This window comes from Phoca vitulina, unplaced genomic scaffold (genome assembly GCF_004348235.1).
Source record: "Phoca vitulina isolate PV1807 unplaced genomic scaffold, GSC_HSeal_1.0 scaffold59, whole genome shotgun sequence".
Lineage (NCBI taxonomy): Eukaryota > Metazoa > Chordata > Mammalia > Carnivora > Phocidae > Phoca > Phoca vitulina.
In genome coordinates, this window is record NW_022589762.1 from 3,015,147 (window position 1) to 3,034,683 (window position 19,537).

The 19,537-nt window shown below is 35.2% G+C and overlaps 1 protein-coding gene across 15 annotated transcripts in view; it reads right to left on the reverse strand.

Annotated features, from left to right (window-relative positions):
• WNK1 (WNK lysine deficient protein kinase 1) overlaps nucleotides 1–19,537 on the reverse strand; it is a 149,348-nt gene that overhangs the window by 49,750 nt on the left and 80,061 nt on the right. The window lies entirely within an intron of this gene.

A 19,537-nucleotide genomic window follows, 5' to 3' on the forward strand; every position in this document is an offset into this window, starting at 1 on the left:
AGCGTGGTCACTTACTTCCATGGCCTCCATATGTAGGTAAGGAAAAATTGAGGCTGTTGTCATATCTTCTGCTGTGTTTCAGGTAAAGGAAGTTACTGGCTAAAGAGAAGGGCCAAATGTTCTAAAAGGTTAGATCTTTTGTGCAGCCTTGTTCCCTAACACATTAATCAACACAGTATTTAACAATGAATCCATGAATGGGCATGAATTCACATGCTTAGTTTGGCAGGTATTCTATTATCATAGTACTCTAACAACCTCAACAAGTATAGGAGTTAAGGATTTGGATTGGTTTAGCTTGATAACCGAAGAACAAATTGTCTTGTACATATGAAACATAAAATGAAAAGTGATATATCAGATCCATATAAAAGACAAGATTTCTAATTAATTTCAGAAGAAATCTCAATACCACTATTATATGTAATACTATGTAGTATCCCAGCAGTATTTTAGAATCTTCATAAGTGTAAATTTTTTGCAAATAAAAATTTCAGCAATGTGTGGAAAATATACGTAAGATGTAACAAAATACTCCTAAAAGGTGATATGGAGAAAACATCTCATTTTCTCTTCCCACCTTGTCTAAGTAACCACATGGATTGATGCAGCTGCACTAATATACTGCCCAAGTGGCATTGTTAGTCTCTAAACACATAAAACACAGGGAATGGAAAATAAGGGAGAGGGACTAGAAAAGTTAGAATATAGTATATAAAGTTTAATCATCTATAGTCTCAGTGACAAGACAGATTAAAACAGAATTAATGATGATAATTTGATAAATCACAGGAATGCATGTAACTTCTCATAGATTGAAATGAAATGCATCAAATGGTTAGCACTAAAAAGTCTTTAAATATTGGAGTTGTGATGGGATAATTCTCATCAATTACTCAACTGCATTATTAAAAACTCCTGATTTGGAGGAATCTATCTCTACCTCTGGGGCTAACTTTCTACACCAAGGAAGTGTCAGTAGGGCTGACCCTAAAAGTTAAATCCATGCATTTAAAAAGGTTAGTTTCTAAGTACTGACTAAAAGGTCACAATCTTCCTCAATCTTATTTTTCAAATCCAGCTAAGTTTTCCCAACTGGTCTTTGTCTTCATATAATAATTCTAATGAGAACAAGAAAATAATGCTGCTGAAGCAAAAAGCTGCTTTAATTGAGCAAGCTGGTATGGTATTTCAAACTAAGGCTTTAGAAAATAGGAACTGTTTTAAGAAAAAAAATGGATGACGTACTCTAAAAGTTCTCTGGTAGTAGAAACACTGGAGATTTTGTTTTTTGTTTTTAATGTTCTACAATAAACATGTAAAACTGTAGAAAAGCAAACTTTAAAGATGCTATTTATAAACATAATGTGAAGAACAACCTAAAATACTTTACGTTAAGTTTGTAGAACATTCACTATTGACAGAAAATTATCTAAAAGAATGTTCTTTGGTAAAATTAGACACTTAATATATATTTGGTCTTTGCATGTAAAGACAATTCAAATATTACAGGAAAATGGCTAAAGAAAATATAGAATATGATTAGGAGAAATGCTTCTTCTATAAACATATATATTTTAGGGGTATGTAGTTTGGTCTTCAGGCAGTAAAGCTACATATTAATAAGACACACATGCACTGATTATATTAGAAGACTCTTCTGTTCCAATTTAGCACAGGCATCTTGGAAAGATGATTTCAGATTCCTTGTCTAGCAAATGGGGATAATATCTGTACAACTTACCATCCTATATTCACAGCAGCTAAAATCAGATGTAGTATCTAGATTGAAAGCTCTCTGAATTAAGTTTGCTGACCCAAGGTCACTTTTGAATTCAGAGGCAATCACCAAAGATAATAAAGCTTAGGGTTAAAAGGAAGCAAAGAATTCTCTTGAAAAATAATCACCAAGATCTACAGTGAACCTACTTTTATCCTTGGTTACCCTTAAAAATAAGTAATACTCGTTAATCCTACCCATGCAAACATATTCACATTCACTACTCTACAAATAGGAATTCCTACTTACAAATAGAAATACTAGCTGAACAAATGAGCTATATAATGTCATAAGAGCAAAACCAGCAACTGTGAATCATGTAACACCTTGAATCTACTAGGTTAAGCTGCTTTCTCAACCTATTCAAGATTCAAATATAGAAAATTCCATACCAATGCTATATAACATTGTGATGCCACTGCCAACTTAAAAAACATATTACAGGTGCCAAGGTAGCCAATAAAACTGAGATATAACATACCAGCAGCTGGTATTAAAAGATTAATGCGGTTTACTGTTACCCACTTAGATAATGAAAAAGGTAGAAGAAATTTCAGCTACCAGTCAGCTACCATCAAGAAGCCAGGATTATCAAAATATCTAGCAGAAGTATTCTGAATCATTTGAGAAGCAAGAATATATGGGGATTGTATACTGTAAGTGACCCCCAAGATGTAAAAATGAGCATGAAACCTCACTAACCCTGAAAGTGACCCAGAGAAAAATCATCTGGGACATATAATAAAAAGCTGCTTAAAATAAAAAAGTACAGAGGTGCCTGGGTGGCTCACTCGTTAGGTGGCTGCCTTCGGCTCAGGTCATGATCCCAGGGTCCTGGGATCGAGCCCCACATCAGGCTCCCTGCTCCGCGGGAAGCCTGCTTCTCCCTCTCCCACTCTCCCTGCTTGTGTTCCCTCTCTTGCTGTGTCTCTCTCTGTCAAATAAATAAATAAAATCTTTAAAAAAATTAAAAATAAAAATAAAATAAACAAGTACAGGTTTTGACACATTCATCATACCTATAGGCTTCTTAAGAAATGGAAGAACTCAATATATTTAAAAATACTTTTGGTAACTGATGATTTTTTAAGTTAAAAAATGATGTAGATTACTCTAAAACATGATTTTAAGCACCAGACAGAACAAAGTAATGATGAGAAAGTATTTTGATAATATAAAATTTTGTCTTCATCTGTTTCCCTTTTAGTTCATATACTTCAACAAAGACAATCAACTTAGAGCCTTTAAAATCCTAATGTTACCTCTTTCCTTTATTTCCTGATTTGACCCCACTAAGTACTATTCTAGTCCAGTTCTGACCAGTAAAGGCAAAGTTTTGCTCACTAGTTCTGAATGAGATTTAAAAACACAAAATCAGAAGAAAAGAGTACTAAGGTAGATAAATTGGGCTAATATTTTACACATAAGAAAAATCTGGTTAGAGACATACCCTCTTACTCCATTCTTCTACAGCCAGCAACTCACTGGCTCTAGAAATATTCTTGCTTACTTTTGTAATTCACAAGATCTCTCTTTAGGCAAATAGTGCTATGTTATGTTTTTTTGACATGGGAGAGTAGCATGTTTCCCTGCATTAAACAAAAGTACTTCTTGAGCATCTAATGTATATCCATTTACTTCAGAGTTTATACAAAATTATGTATTGTCTTAAAACAAAAACAAAGGCCACTTGTGTGCAATTTTAGAGTAGAAAGAAAGAAAGGAAGGAAGGAAGGAAACAATTGTGGCTCCCCCCAAAGTCACACTAAGAGTTGATATGTTTATAAAATGTTGATTTGAACTAAGAAAAATGAAAAAGACATACATGCATTTTATAGACTTAGTTTTTCTTTTAATTCTATATACTTATGGCTTGCCAACTAATCTGCTGGAAAAATAAAAGTGAGTCATAATATAATATTCTCTGGTTCAATATTCTAGCTCTTAAAACTGTCAGCACTTGCTTCTTAAAAGCTCAGGTTTCAAATGTGTTAGGGTAACATTTATCTATACTTTCATAAAAGTAAAATCTTTCCTCACCATTTAGAATTGAGAAAAGCCTCCTTCTTCCTCATACAAAATGTAGTGGAAATTAACCACAAAAATTCAAGTATTTTAAAAAACATTCTAAAGTAAACAATTTAATATTGCTACATATATTACCAAATGGCTACAATACACCTTTTGTATATATCAGAAATTCTTACCCACCTCCTTTACACAATCCTTTTGAGGGCAGCAGCAGCAATGAGAATTTACGATGACAAACACTGAGCAAAAGTCTTTCTTTGTAAAATCCATCACAAAAGACAAAATAGACTTGTTACAGTTAGAGGAAAAGGGAGGAAATTGATAAGATGGAAATTAACAGTAAATTAGCCTACAGCATAAGCAAGGCAGACATCAAAGTCAGACTGAAGCATAGCTTCTTGGTTAACACTAGCCATGCTTCTCCAACTCTCAGACATGAGTTTAACTCTGCTCAGCCAATAATCTACTTATTCTAGATTGGCCCTTTAAACAAGCCTACATGCTGAACAGCAGGGAAACTGTTCCGCTACTGCTCCTCCTGCTTTTCCTCCAAAAGCAACAGATCCCGGAACAAGCAAAATGAGATTTTTACTTGGTCAAAGCTCCACCCATTATGTCCACAGGTTCTGCCTCCTTGACATCAAAACCCACACTAGAAATCTATTTATCTGAACAGTCCCTCACCCCTATCATGTTGTAACTGTGCTTTTAAAAGAAAATGGCTCAACAACCAAAATGTAAACTCTGAATATGCAGCCAAAAGAACACTGTCCAAGGAAATCACAATACCAGATTTGGGTTCTCAGGTCTACTTCTCATATATCAAGTGTGTGTGTGCAACCTGGGCCACATCCCTTAAACTCGCTTGAAAACTGTGCGTAACAGTTTACCTAAATTACCTAATTTAAATATTTACCTACTTTAAAAAGAGGTGATATTAAAGCCTTACTACTCTCTCATGGTACATTAAAAAAAATAAACAGCTGTGAATTAGTACACAGAATTGGTAAGAATTTAGTCTTCCCCCTTCCCTTCTATTAAAAGCCTCAATATGCATTTATTTTTTTAAAAAGATTTTATTTATTTGACAGAGAGAGAGAGACAGCCAGAGAGGGAATACAAGCAGGGGGAGTGGGAGAGGGAGAAGCAGGCCTCCTGCCTAGCAGGGAGCCCCATGCGGGGCTCGATCCCAGGATCCTGGGATCATGACCTGAGCCAAAGGCAGACGCTTAACCAACTGAGCCACCCAGGCGCCCCTCAATATGCATTTATAACTAAAGATATTTGCATTTGCCAGGAAGATCTCATGGACCCAAATAACTACTACTTTAGTGATTAAGGAAAGGTTTTTCTTCATGGCATTAACAAAGATGGGAGAAAAAGCACTTTTCAATGCACTGTCATTATGGGTAACAGAATAAAGTCTATCCCTTGTAATGTGGTAAGCTGGAGTCCCCATCAAGACAGTGGGTATTAAGGCTTTAATTATTCAGTAACAGTAACATAAGATAAGGGCTTGGAAGCTATTTGGTAGGAATACTTCTAAAGGATAGAAATGACTATTTAAAAAAAAATGACTACTAATTCTAACAAGCTTTCTTTTTTTTTTTTTAAAGATTTTATTTATTTATTTGACAGAGAGAGACACAGCGAGAGAGGGAACACAAGCAGGAGGAGTGGGAGAGGGAGAAGCAGGCTTCCCGCGGAGCAGGGAGCCCGATCCGGGGCTCGATCCCAGGACCCTGAGATCATGACCTGAGCCGAAGGCAGACGCTTAACCGACTGAGCCACCCAGGTGCCCCCTAACAAGCTATCTTAAAGTAGTTGCCACTGATCTCTGGTTCAACAAAATTCATCACTACTAAGTAGGTAGTCTAGAATGTCAGGTATTGGTCAGAAATACAATAATGTGGTCCAGCCTTACCTTTAACTTAAATGTTTGAGTAAGCCTGCTTAGGACTATGCTTAGCTAAATGAAAATGAAAGAGCTAGAAAACAGGTGATTTGTTGCGGCTTTTAAAACTGCTGGGCAACACACAAAACCACAGTGAGATCGGCTTTTTTGGACAAATGTACAATGTAGGCACAAATATCTAGATCTATAAAGACCAGTCTTTTCTATATATCAAAATAAGAATTTTCAACATATACAATAAAAATACCATTCACATATGGACAACAGTTTACACATCTAAGCTCTAATTCCTCTTAAAGTCAGTGCTTTTCTCTACATTTCCTCATTTCTTTCAATGGTATCATCCCTATTTCCATGATTTAGAATAGAAAACAGTCATTTTTAGATGCTTCTTCTCCCAAAATATTTAAGTACTATTATTCTCTATGAGCTCTTTAAACAAAGATAAAAAAAGCAACTGGTAAACACTTCTGCTACTAGCATTCCTAACTGTCCCTCCAACAGTCAAATATCTCTGGCCAGGCAAAATTAGGTTTTTACTAATTTCTTTGTTACTTCTCAAAATCATTGCTTCTTTTGCATAAAAACTGTGACCACCAAAGTCCAGATTATCAATACCTCACCTCTTTAAACTTAACCAATTTAAGATGGGTTTCACTGTTTCCATTCTCTCCATCTCCAATGTGTATTTTATATTATGGCCAGCTCAATCATCCAGCCTCACTTAATCATCTAACATTTAACCATTTCCAGTCACCTGACATCATTTAACTCACATCACACTACTCAAAACTGGTTAAAAGTTCTCCATATCTAAAGACGGCCATGAGATCACAGATTTAGAAAGAATCTGAGTGAGAGTCCCTCCTTGTTCAAATGAGACAATTTTGGCCCAGAGAGATTAATGCCATGTCAAAGCGAGAATTAATTAATTAATTCAACTGGCATCTATGGAGTATCTCGTCTAGCCTACTCATTATTAGATACCCGCCAGAAACACTGTATTATCTTCAGCACCCAGAATAAAATAGTAAGGGCCTTGCAATGATAAAGCAAAATCTAGAAACCAGATCCCACAATGCCTAGTTCAATGTTACTTCTAGTCCATGTTACAGTCCTTTTTAATTTCCTTAATCTAGTGTGAAAAACCCTCACAATCCAACTTCCACCTTCTTCTCTACTCTTATCTCCCCAAAATAAGTCCAAATTGGTTACTTGTTCACCAAATACTTAGTGCACATTTTCACTGACAAGAGTACTCTTTCTACTCCCCCCTTTTTTAGCCACCTGAGTTCTACACTTCTTTCAAAGTATACCACAAATCATATATAATGAGAAGGCAGCAGCTACAAAGCATCTATATATGAATCTTTTGGCATGTTAGTTATTTATAAGATACCAGGAAACTCATCATTGCTATAATGTACTTAAATATAGAAACTCTCTCTCTACATCCCACTGGTTTTTAAGTCTATAGTCTAATGCCTTATGAATTATATATCAACATTCAGTGAGTATAAAAAACCCCAGCTTTTTGAGAAATTCTGAAATAAGGATTTTACAATTGTTCTTTAGTATCTAAAACATTAAGAATGATACCCAGAACTGTTTGGTTTAATATTAACAGTCTGATTAAGAAGCTTCAATATTAATCAAATCACAGTATAATGGAATGCCTCTGAAAATCATGCAAAATGCTCCCAAGATAGAGCCCATGATACACAAAGTTTTCTTTTACATGTAGAATCCAAATTTATTGGATTATAACAGGAATAAAATTTATAAAGGAACCATTTTCAGCTAATTCCAGTGGATTCAGATCTCTGGGATAGCATAAAAAATTCTAGCTGCTAAAGAAAAAAATACAAAGTGTTCCTCAATTTTTCAAACACTATCTAATCAGGAATCAGCCTCACTTGTTTCTGTAAAAAAAAAAAAAGTGGGGTAAACTCTAATCTGTTATATAAAAAACTAAAAGGAATTTCACCCTAACTGCTTTAATTCTGTTTTTCCCAGACAGAATGTTCAAACCTTGCAATCCAATGGCTAATAGAATCAGTGACAAAGTCAAATTACACAAACAAAGTAATTAAAAATCCCCATTATTTCTAACTTGGTTGTTATGAGGCTGGATTCAGCCAGATTCTTATTGGTATGAACCATTAGTTTACAGGAATTTGAACATACTTTATGATCCCATTGGAAACAAACCTCTTCAAACTCTCTACCAAATCTAGCTAGTTCTATCAAAGGAAATTAGTTTACCTCATGATTCCCCAAGGCTCATTACTCTCTGGATACATGAAAGCTTGTGTGTGGCTCCAACCTCAAGTGCACTATCCTTCATATAAAAAAATTGATGCCATTGCTTATTGTAGTTTCTATTCTTTTAATAGCAGACAAAAATTGTGCTAACGACATTACTACTCTTATTTGGATTTTCTCATTACCAATGGCAGATTTTCAAGATAACTGAAGCTCTTCTCCTTTAAACATGGATCATGAACCCTCTATACTGGGCTCAAACCTGTAATACCAGTCTTATGCTGTCCGTGTACCTTAATTTTTTTTATGCTATTTTTTCCCCTTGAGGTCTAAAAAAAAGTTAAAAAAGCAAAAACAGGGGCACCTGGGTGGCTCAGTCAGTTAAGCATCTGACTTCGGCTCAGGTCATGATCCCGGGGTCCTGGGATCGAGCCCTGCATCGGGCTCCTTGCTCAGGGGGGAGTCTGTCCTTCTCCCCCAGCTCATGCTCTCTCTGTCTCTCTCCCTTAAATAAATAAAAGCTTAAAAAAAAAAAAAAACCAGCAAAAACAGGCAAAGAAAAAATTTTAAGGTTTGTATTAATGTCATGTTAAGATGCTTGATTTCTGACACCACCATCACCACCACTATTATTATTATTATTACTACTACTATTTCTCTTTCATGTCCTTGGGACAAAACGCTTAACCTCTGATTCTATTTTCTTATCTGTGAAATGAAGATATTATCTACTTACCAGGATAAAATTAAGATAGTATATGTAAAGCACTTTCCAAGGTTATTGGCAAGAAGCAAGATTATAAATGTTGGCGCATTCACTCTCCTCTAAAACTTGACTTTAAGTTCATTAAACACATTTTAATAACTGCAAATTACTGAATGTCACTGGATAAAGAATGGAAGAAGAGACAACTTATTACACTACTAAGCATGTCATAATGATGTTAATGATAACAACAGCAATACCTACTAAGTACTGACTGATAACTATATGCCAGGCACTTGGCTATGTTCTACATGCATTTCTCATTAATCCTCAAAAACCCCTTAGGTTCAGAGAAGTTAAATAACTTGCCCAAAGTACCACAGCTAGGAAATGACATTGCTGGGATTTAAACTTAAGCAGACCCAACTCCAGAGCCCAGTTTCTCCACAGCAACGGAAAATTGGCTTTTACTCTCTGCAGTTCTGTATTCATTTCACAAAAACTGAGTGCCTGTGACTTGTCAACCTCTAAACACTAGGAATAGAGCAAAGAACAAGTCAAATAAAACCCCCAACCCATAGAATTTGTATTCTAATTGGGGCTTTAGATGAATGCTGTAAGGCTGCGATAAAAGCCATGAGGAAAAGAATAGAAGGAATAGCAGTAAAGTGTGTGCACACTGAAAAATATCTTAGAGAGGGTGGGCAGGGAAAGCCTCTCTGAGCAAGTAACATTTCAAGTATAGGCCTGAATAAACTGCATGTACAATGACATATAACAATTTATTATCAGTGCACTGTAGAACGTAATTGTTAAACCACAGTCTACATTTACCCCCTCTACATCAGCACTTACACAGACAGGTTTAAATACCCTTAGGTCACAGATTGATACTGTAATTGACAGTTATGGATTCGGTACAGTATTTTGGTATGAGCACAGGATCTGGAATCAGATAACAGAAATAACATGAATGCTCTGTTATCTTCTAGATATGTAATCTTGGGTTAGCCTTCTTGGGCTTGAGACCTTTATTTACAAAATGCTGGTAAAAGTAGCAATTACTCACTTCCCACTCCAGGCTGTTGGGAGAATTAAATTATGTAATATATGCAAAGTGTTTAATGCAATGTCTGGCACAAAGAATGTATATTTATTAATATTTACATTGCTACTACTCACTATTTGTATGACAGTGCACCACTGCAGGGTCAGACACATAGTAGTGAACTGACCTACAGAGGAAAAAAGAAACCTGTCTTTGAAGGGCTCAGTTCTAATGGGGGGACAATAGTTAATATCAATATATTAATTATTATATTAATAAAACAGAGGTAGCATATGATGGGAACATAGAAGAGGGAATGATACTGTCATTGACTTTCTTCCAAATATTTATCCAAAATAAAATATTTCCGGTAAAAAGTGCCAGGGGGCTGAAGTTACTGATAATTACTTCATATAACTCACCACCTCTGTGACAGGGGGCCAATAAAGTTCTCAACTTAAACATACTTTTTCAGGAATACTGTCATTTGACCCTATGAAGGAGATCAAATCCCCTACTTCTTTATGTCTATAAAATCCATCTACTTTAGTGCAATTACTACTTCAATGTTTACTGATTACTAATAGGGTATACATGGTAGATCTGGGATGAAAACCAGAAATATGGAGTGATAAGGGCACTGGCTGGTGCTGGTGGTGGTAAGGGAATGGCAGGGTGAGGAGAATTTGCATTAGGGAGCCCTATGATCTCTCAATAGATAACCAAGCATGCTTCCTTAATAAATGTGCAATAGTTAGGCACTGATGCTAACATTTCCTTTAATAAAATTAGTTAAATTAATATCCAAGGCAGACTCAAGGTGTATTTCATCACAACAGTCATCACTAACTGCTTATATAATTATATATCATTGTATAATCTAGGGATTTACTTTAATCCCCGTTTATCTTAGCACCCAAAACATGAGAAAAACTTTAGAAAACTAAAAAAGGACACAGCCATTTTTAGTCTTCATTGGAAGCCAGAAGATGGGGATGGAGGTTGGTGAAATCAAGACATTTCCCAGGTAAGAAATTTAATGATTGACAGAACAGAATAAGGGACTATAGATAATACAGAACTAAATTTTCACAGCTAGAGGAAAAATAAAGCACAAGTGAATGCCTGCAATATGCTTAGAAACTAAGGATTCTTTTTTTTTTTTGAGAGTGAGAGAGTGAGAGAGAGAGAGAGAGAGAGAGCACATGTGCATGCTAGAGTGGGAGATGGGAAGAGGGAAAGAGAGAGACAGAATCTTAAGTGGGCTCCACCCTAGGGCTCAATCCCATGACCCTGAAATCATGACCTGAGCCAAAATCAAGAGTCACATGCTTAACCAACTGAGCCACGGAGGAGCCCCTAGAAACTAAGGATTCTAACATAGTTCCAACTGACTTAAAGAACTCCTCAAGCTTTTTATTCCATCTTTTCTACAGCTTGACTTATTATTTTGCTTTTTAAAAAAAGCAATTCCTAAATAAGTCAGAAAAAATGCAATTAAATAGGGTAAAATTTCTAAATCAGTCTGGTTACTTAGAATGCTAGTAAAAAAGTTTCATGAATGATGGAATAGTACTTTTCAATTAATGTCTTGGTATTATATTATTTAGTCTATGGTACACAGAACTAGAAAGGACCTCAGGTGATCACTATTCTCATTCACACTTCTCAAACTTTAATGTACACATGAATCATCTTTGGATATTGTAAAATGCAGGTTTTGATTGATCTGTCTGGGATGGGGTCGAAATTTTACATTTTCAACAAGCGCCCTAGCATACCAATTCTGCTGATCTGGGAACTACACTTTGCATAGCAAAGATCTAATTAGAGACTCTCAACATGTAGTATTCAAAACTCTATCAGGGGACCTACAAGGTACTTCTTTTCCAATGACATATCTGCGTGAGGCCAGATTTTCTTTATACATTTCAACCAAATAAAAAATATTGCAACTGATTTCATACAGAAGCAGATACGAGAACTCAACGGTCTTCTTTCTGACCAGACATTAAAGAGAGTTGCGAAAATAGAAAAATGCTGCTCTTTTCACTAAATCTTTAAAATTAGTTTTGGAAAAAATAGTATTTTGCAAAAATGTTATTGAGGTCAACATATATTGAGCTTATTATATTATTAATTGATACATTATAAAATCTAGTGATAATTTCTAATATGGTAAAACACAAATAAACAAAAGCTCTTTGAGGTCCTCAATAATTCTTATGAGTATAAAAGCATCCTGATAAAAAGACTTTGACAGCCACTGAACTAAATCATTCAAGTCTGGTAGCTGCTATGTTAATCTCAAAGATCTTAATGGATGAATCTTAAACCTCTACCAGGCCTTTGCAATGTTGTATAATCTTACCAAGTTCTTTATTGTCAATTATGATTTTTCTTCCTTTTTATTTAGTCTCCTCTAGGTCAAGAAAACAATTGCTGAGCATATGCATATTAAGTCCCTTCTTCCAATTATGCATATTAAGTCCCTTCACTCAAGAAATCTAAAGGAATAGTTATCCTCGCTTTTCGGAAGTTTGCATTACGCCACTTTGCTTTTATGAAAGATCTACATTAGTACCTGTTTTCACTAACCAAAAGAAAACCAAAGAGGGCTTTTGCTTTTATGAAAAAGGGCAAAAAGTGAAAACAGGATTCAGGGCTTGTTTTGCAGTGAGCCAGCCAGTACAGACACAGTACATACCCTGAGCAGCAAGAATGGCAATGCCAAACTCCTTCCCCTGGGAGCTACATCCAGCATCCAAATAACATAGCTTTGAATTGTGCCTATGAACACCTGTGCTTTATCTTGACTTATTTTAAGCAACTATTAGCAAGATATGTCCTAAGGTATTAGAAAAGTCTGAGAGTGGTTATTTTTGGGGTTTGCGAGTACTCAAAATATTTTGATATAAATGTAAGTTAATTATTCCTTCACTTTATGCCTTTTTCAACTTACAAAAGATTTCACAGGAATGCTCTGCTTGTGGATAGCGAAGGAAACCTATAGCTCTAAAAACTGAAAATGATGGGTCTCAATGAGAAGGACTCATGAATCAGGAATTGTCCTGAAACATTTGAGGTATTTTTTTTTTAAAGATTTTATTCATTTATTTGAGAGAGAGAGAGTGTAAGAGAGCACAAACGGTAGAGAGGGAGAAGCAGGCTGCCCATGGAGTAGGGAGCCCGATGCGGGGCTTTATCCTAGGACCCTGGGATCATGACCTTAGCCAAAGGCAGCTGCCCAACTGACTGAGTCACCCAGGGACCCCGAAACATTTGAGGTATTAACAAGTGAAATTATGATCTTATACGAAATCTCAGAGAAGAAAGTGTGAGTGATTATAAGGTAAAAATTATGGTGAAACACTTCAACAAAATACAGACCTAGCCTCATAATGGAAAGAGTTACTTATAAAATAGTTGTTTAGAAATTACAACAATGAGGGGCGCTTGGATGGCACAATCGGTTAGCGTCCAACTCTTGGTTTCAGCTCAGGTCATGATCTGATGGTCCTGGAATGAGCCCTGCATTGGGCTCCACACTCAGCACGGAGTCTGCCTGAGATTGTCTCTCCCTCTCCTCTGCCTCTGCCCCTCCTGCTTGTGCTCTCTCTCTAAAATAAATAATCTTAAAAAGAAATTACAAGTATGAGATTTGAGAATCGATGGAAAAGTATGTGTATAGGTGACTTTCTTGAATGTACTTCATATCCTGGAAGTTTGACTTTTTCTAACTATTAAAGTCATTGTTTCCAGCTCTATTTGTACCAAATAGTTTTACTCATCCTATAAAATGTATTGCTTTTATATGTGTATCAGTTTCTACTTGCTACGATTCAATATCATTTTAGAATAATTTTGTTAATACTTCAAAGGTGGCCTTAAGTTTCATTCCTCTTTTGCAAGGTAAATTCAAACTTCCAAACTTACATAGTGTCTAAATGACTATATTTGGGATTCCTTTAATCAAAAATAATTTATTCTTCAAAATATTACTAGGTGCCTACAATGTTCCATATGCTATGCTATCAATACAATATGTATAAACAAAGACTTGATAAATCAGGCTCTGGGACAGTATCTTTTAAGACATTATATACTTCATCCTTTCTGTTCCCAGTCCCTCTCCAGAAGGGAGGGTGGCTATCAGTTCAAACAGTTTAACAATGAGAAAAGGAGGAAGAAATAAAATTTGTTGAACGTAAGAAATGTGGTATAGCCATACAATGGAATATTATTCAGCCATAAAAAAGAATGAAATGCTGATACATGCTACAACATGGATAAACCTTGAAAACATTATGCTAAGTCAAAGCGTAATACAAAAGGTATAACAGAAAAACAAAGTATAACACAAAAGGTCATATATCATATGATTCCATTTGTAAGAAATGTCCACAACAGGCAAATCAAATCCAGAGACATAAAGTAGATTAGTGGTTGACAGGGGCTCAGTGGAAGGGGGAATGGAGAGTGACTGCCAATGGGTATCGGATTTCTTTTTGGGGCTGATGGAAAGGTTCAATATGAATATATTAAAAAACTGAATTGTACACCTTAAAGTATTTAAATGATAAATTTTATGGTATGTGAATTTTATCTTTAAAAAATGGTGAAAAACTGAAAACAGGGTAGATACTATACTAAGAATATGGAAAAGTGATACTGGTCTTTCTCAGTTCTATTAAATTAACGTGAAAAACTCAATCATTTAAGAAGGGGATTTTGAGCTTGAGTCTGTATCTACAAATAAAGATACATTTGTTTATTAGTATAGTGTCTCAAATGCTTTTTCTTAAAAATCAAATTATTTTTTTTTATTTTATCAAGTAATTACTTATATAAATTTTTATCTGATCTGATGGCAGTGCTGTGCTATCTGAAGCCAAAGAACTCTGAAACACTGGTTTTAGTCCTGAGCCTCTAGTGAGCAACTTTTGAATCAAGTGTGGCTATGGGGTGCCTGGGTGGCTCAGTCGTTGGGCGTCTGCCTTCAGCTCGAGTCGTGGTCCCGGGGTTCTGGGATCATGACCTGAGCTGAAGGCAGACGTTTAATGACTAAGCCACCCAGGCGCCCCCAGAATAATTTTTCTAAAAATTTAAAATTTAAGTTTGATCTTATGACACCTACTACCCAGTCTTAAAGTACTGCAATAGTTCCCCCAATGCTCGAGTATAGTTTAAGCTTTCCTTTCCTCTCTTATCCTGTTTCTTTCTTTTCCCACTTCCAAATTCTACAGACATACAAATAATAGATTTCTCACATGCAACACTATTAACTTAGTCTCTCCCTATTTAACATCATTTTCCCAACCTGTTCAAACTCAATTAGGCACCACTCTTTAATGCTTCCATTAAGTAGCTATCCCAAGAATAACTGGTTTTATACCATATAGTAACTATCTGGCTTGTCTTTTCTCCCTCACCTAATAAGTTCTTAAGAGACAAGGATTTGGGTTTTACTTAACAAGAATATTTAATACCTAGTATCTAGAAAAAAATCTGGAACAGAGTAGACTTAAATATTTGTTGGATGAACCCATGAACTACTGAACTATTACGGGTTGAATTGTTGCCCTCCCAAAAGATATGTTAAAATTCTAACCCTCAGTATCTCAGAATCTGACCTTATTTGAAAACAGGATCCTTGCAATTATAATCAGTTAAGGTGAGGTCATCCTGGAGTGGGGTGGGCCCTTAACACAATCTAACTGGTGTCCTTCTAAGAAGAGGAGACACAAACAGATGAGGGGGGACCACCACGTGAGACAGACACTGAAGTGCTGCAGATGCAAGTCAAGAAATGCCAAGGATTGCTAGCAAACCATCAGAAGGTAAAAGGCAACCAAAATTTTTCCTCTCCGTATGTCAGAGAGCATGACCTTGCTATAACCTTGATTTTGGACTTCTGGCCTCAGAATTGTGAGACAATAAATTTCTGCTGGTTTAAATCACCCAGTTTGTGGCTCTTTGTTATAACAGCCCCTGAAAACTATGCCCAAATACTTGGTGAACCAATTTACACTTTAGGTGTATACAGTTTCCTGTGTCTCCCTATACCCCAAACCTCAACTCTTCCTTGAAAGTTAGGTTAAAAAAAATTAATCAATATGTGTGGACGTAGTAAGGTAACTTAATGTAATAGGATATAATAGAATAACTGATTAAATTCACATATTTGGATTCAAACAAGGATTTGTACAGGACCTATCGAAACAACTGGGTGGTTCAGATTTGTTTTAATTCAGTATTTTAATTTGTCAACTATTCTGTCATTTCTAGCAAAATCAGGAGAGTTAATGAAAGGAAATAAAATCCAAGGCAACTTTAAAAAAACAGCAAATTACCCTTAGGAAAAGTAAAAAAAATAAAAGTAATTCACTTATAAAATTTTACTTATTATTCCTACAGTTAATTTTTAAAAACAAACTCTTATTGGTTATTTCAGAGAAAAAGTTGAGAATTACGTGTTTATCTTCTCTTACACAGACTATATAATTACCACGGGAGAGGAATCCGACATATCAAGAGATAGGTCTCTTTTTTCTCTAGAAAATTCCTAGAAGCCAACCATTACTCAGTCTTTTGTTTTTTCAACTTTATCCCTAAATTCTGTTCATTAAACTAAGAGTCAGCCTTTTTTCCCCCAATTCTTTCTCACAAGTAAAGCGTATACCCACACTTGCCAAGCCTTATGTTTCTTTAAGAACTATATTTGCAGATTAAATTATCTTGTATATAGAAAATCCTAAGGAATCTACTAAAAAACTATTAGAATAAATTCAGTAAGTTTATTAGATTCAAAATCAGTATGCAAACACCAACAATATTTGTAATGAACAATCGAAAAAATGAAATAAAAAACTCAATTCCATTTATAATAGAATCCCCCCAAAAATACATTACTCAGGAATAAACTTAATAAAAAAAGCCCAAGATTTATACTCTGAAAACTACAAAACACCACTGAAAGAAATTACAAAAGATCTAAGTAAACGGAAAAATATCCCATGTTCTAAGATGGCAAACCTCCAAACTGATTTATGGATTCAATGCCATATGTACCAGGATTCCAGCTGAATTGCAAAAATTGACAAGCTGATTCTAAAACTTATACAAAGTTGCAAAGGACCAAGAAGAGCCAAAACCTGAAGAATAAATAGGAGGACTCAAACTTCCCAACTCAAAACTTACTACAAAGCAAGACATATAGATCATGGAACAGAATTGAGGGTTCAGGAATAAATTCATGTGCCTATGGTCAACTGATTTTCAGCAAGGGTGAAATCATTCAATGGAGAAATAATAGTCTTTTCAACAAATGGTACTGGGACAGTTGGATAGTTGTCACAAGCAAAAGAATCAAGTTAAAACCCTTACCTCACACCACATACAAAAATTATCTCAAAATGAATCAAAGATCTAATTATAAGAACTAAAACTCATAGAAGAAAACACATAGGGGTAAATGTTCATGACTTGAGGTTTGGAAATGGATTCTTAGATACGACATCAAAAGCATGAGAAAAACAAAAGATAAAATATATAAACTCGGCCTCATCAAAATGAAAAACTTTTATGTCCTAAAGGGCACTAGTAATATAGTGACAGTAGTAAGAAAAGACAACTGGGGTGTCTGGGGTGGCTTAGTCAGTTAAGTGTCTGACTCTTGATTTTAGCTCAGGTCTTGATCTCAGGGTCGAGCGATTGAGCCCCGTGTCTGGCTCCGAACTGAGGGTGGAGTGTATTTGAGATTCTCTGATTCTCTCTCTGCCCTTCCCCCTGGCTCTCTCTCTCAAAATAAATAAACAAATCTTAAAAAAAAAAAAAAAATACAACTGACAGAATGGGAGAAAATAATTAGAAATCCTCTATCTCATAAAAGATTTCTATCTAGAATATATAAAGAACCCATAAAACTCAATAATAAAAAGACAAATAACCCAATTAAAAACCAAGCAAAGGATCTGAATAGGCATTTTTCCAAAGGAGAAAAGACAAAAAGTCAATAAGCTCTTATCATCATACTGTAATTACAACTGTTTGCTTACACACTTATCTTCTATATTGGAGCTAGTTTTCTGAACACAGGGAATATATATGTTATTCATCTTTAATTACCTGTTGTCAGGTTCTGGACTTGGCATGTAGCAGGGATTCAGAAAATGTTGCATGTATTTGCATTTGAGACTTATATTTGGGATAGTGCTAAAGATAAGGATAGAATTAAACAGAAATACTTTGTAGAGATAAGATTACAAATCTTAAAGAAGAATATAAAGCAATAAAAATAAACAGCAAGCACCTATATATAGTGCTTATTATATGCTAAGCACCATTTTAAATGCTTTAGATTAATTCAATTTTTGAACTCCTAAGTAAAATAATCAATTACAAATAAAATGCTATGATTCAGAACAGTTGAGAAGCTCAGAGAAGGCAAAAATCATTATGTAGTGAAGCCCATCAGATAAAATTTTGTGGGGGAAGTCTGTTAAATCCAGTATATAAAAACTGACTGGATAGTAGAAGAGCACACATAGAAAGTAAAGAGCATGTACAAATGGAGAGGAAAAAAGGAAAGGATGTGGCATATATGCAAGATAATAAAGAGGACCGGCTTCACTAAAAAAAGGTGTTTAGATAAAGATGAGGAACAGCAAAGATTATAATAAGAATTTGTACATGCTTTCATAAGCAAACTGGTATCATGTAAGTTCCTTACACCAAAAAGAAATAGCAAGGAAATTCAACTAGTTCAAGTGAAGCAGAAAAACAAATTCATACTGTTAACTACTTCAGGATGACAGTGTAAAGTGTGAAGTAAGTAAGATGTGAAAGCAGAGTTCTGACAATGGGAATGAATAAGGCCTATACCTAAGAGTTATTCTGAACCAAGAACCTGATAAATAGGATATGGTGAATAGAAAAACAAGGAATCAAATGTACTTCTTGAGGTTTCAAGAATTCTAAATAAAACACAGGGAGGAACCATCCAGTGAATACCCCATCCTACCCCCAAAGAAAAAAGTGATAATGTAAATTATTAGGCACTGGGGGGAAGAATAGGGAATACTGAACTTTGGAATATAGATATAGAACTTTATCTAAGAAGCAAAGCAGATGCACTTTCTAAGGGCAAAATAGAATAGTGATTAGGATACTTATCAGAATTATCTGAAGCTAAACAAACTACATTTACTACATTTTTCCTGCCCTCACCCAGCCTGAGAAAAAGAAAGGAGGGGGCAACAGTTGTAAATTAAGAGACATAACAATAAAGTATCTTCTGTGTGACCCCCTGACGGGGTCCACAAAACACCAACTGTAAACAGACATCTCTGAAACATCGGGGGAAATATCTTAATAGATTAGGATATTTAGATGATCCAGAAATTACTGTTATGCTTTGAACTCTGTGGTACTTACAAATGATTTAATAAATTCATAAATCAATTTTAAACTATTTAGGGAAAGATCTGTGAACAAAGCAACTTGAGTTAAGAGCATTATTTTTAACTCAGAAATTTGTTTTATGGTTGGAGGGAATGAGAACCTAGATGAATAAGTTAGGGTTTGAAAAGTAGTAATGAGAGTATTTTTAAACATAATATATCTCAAAATAAAGTTTTAAATGTATGCAAGGAGAATCCAGAATATACTGGTACTTCTTTGATCTTTATTTTTGCTCTCACTAAATCAGAAGCAATAAAATCCCTCAACTCCCTCTTCCCCGAACAACTGAGTGTGCTTTCTATTGTTCTCTTTTGCATGGTTCGATGATAC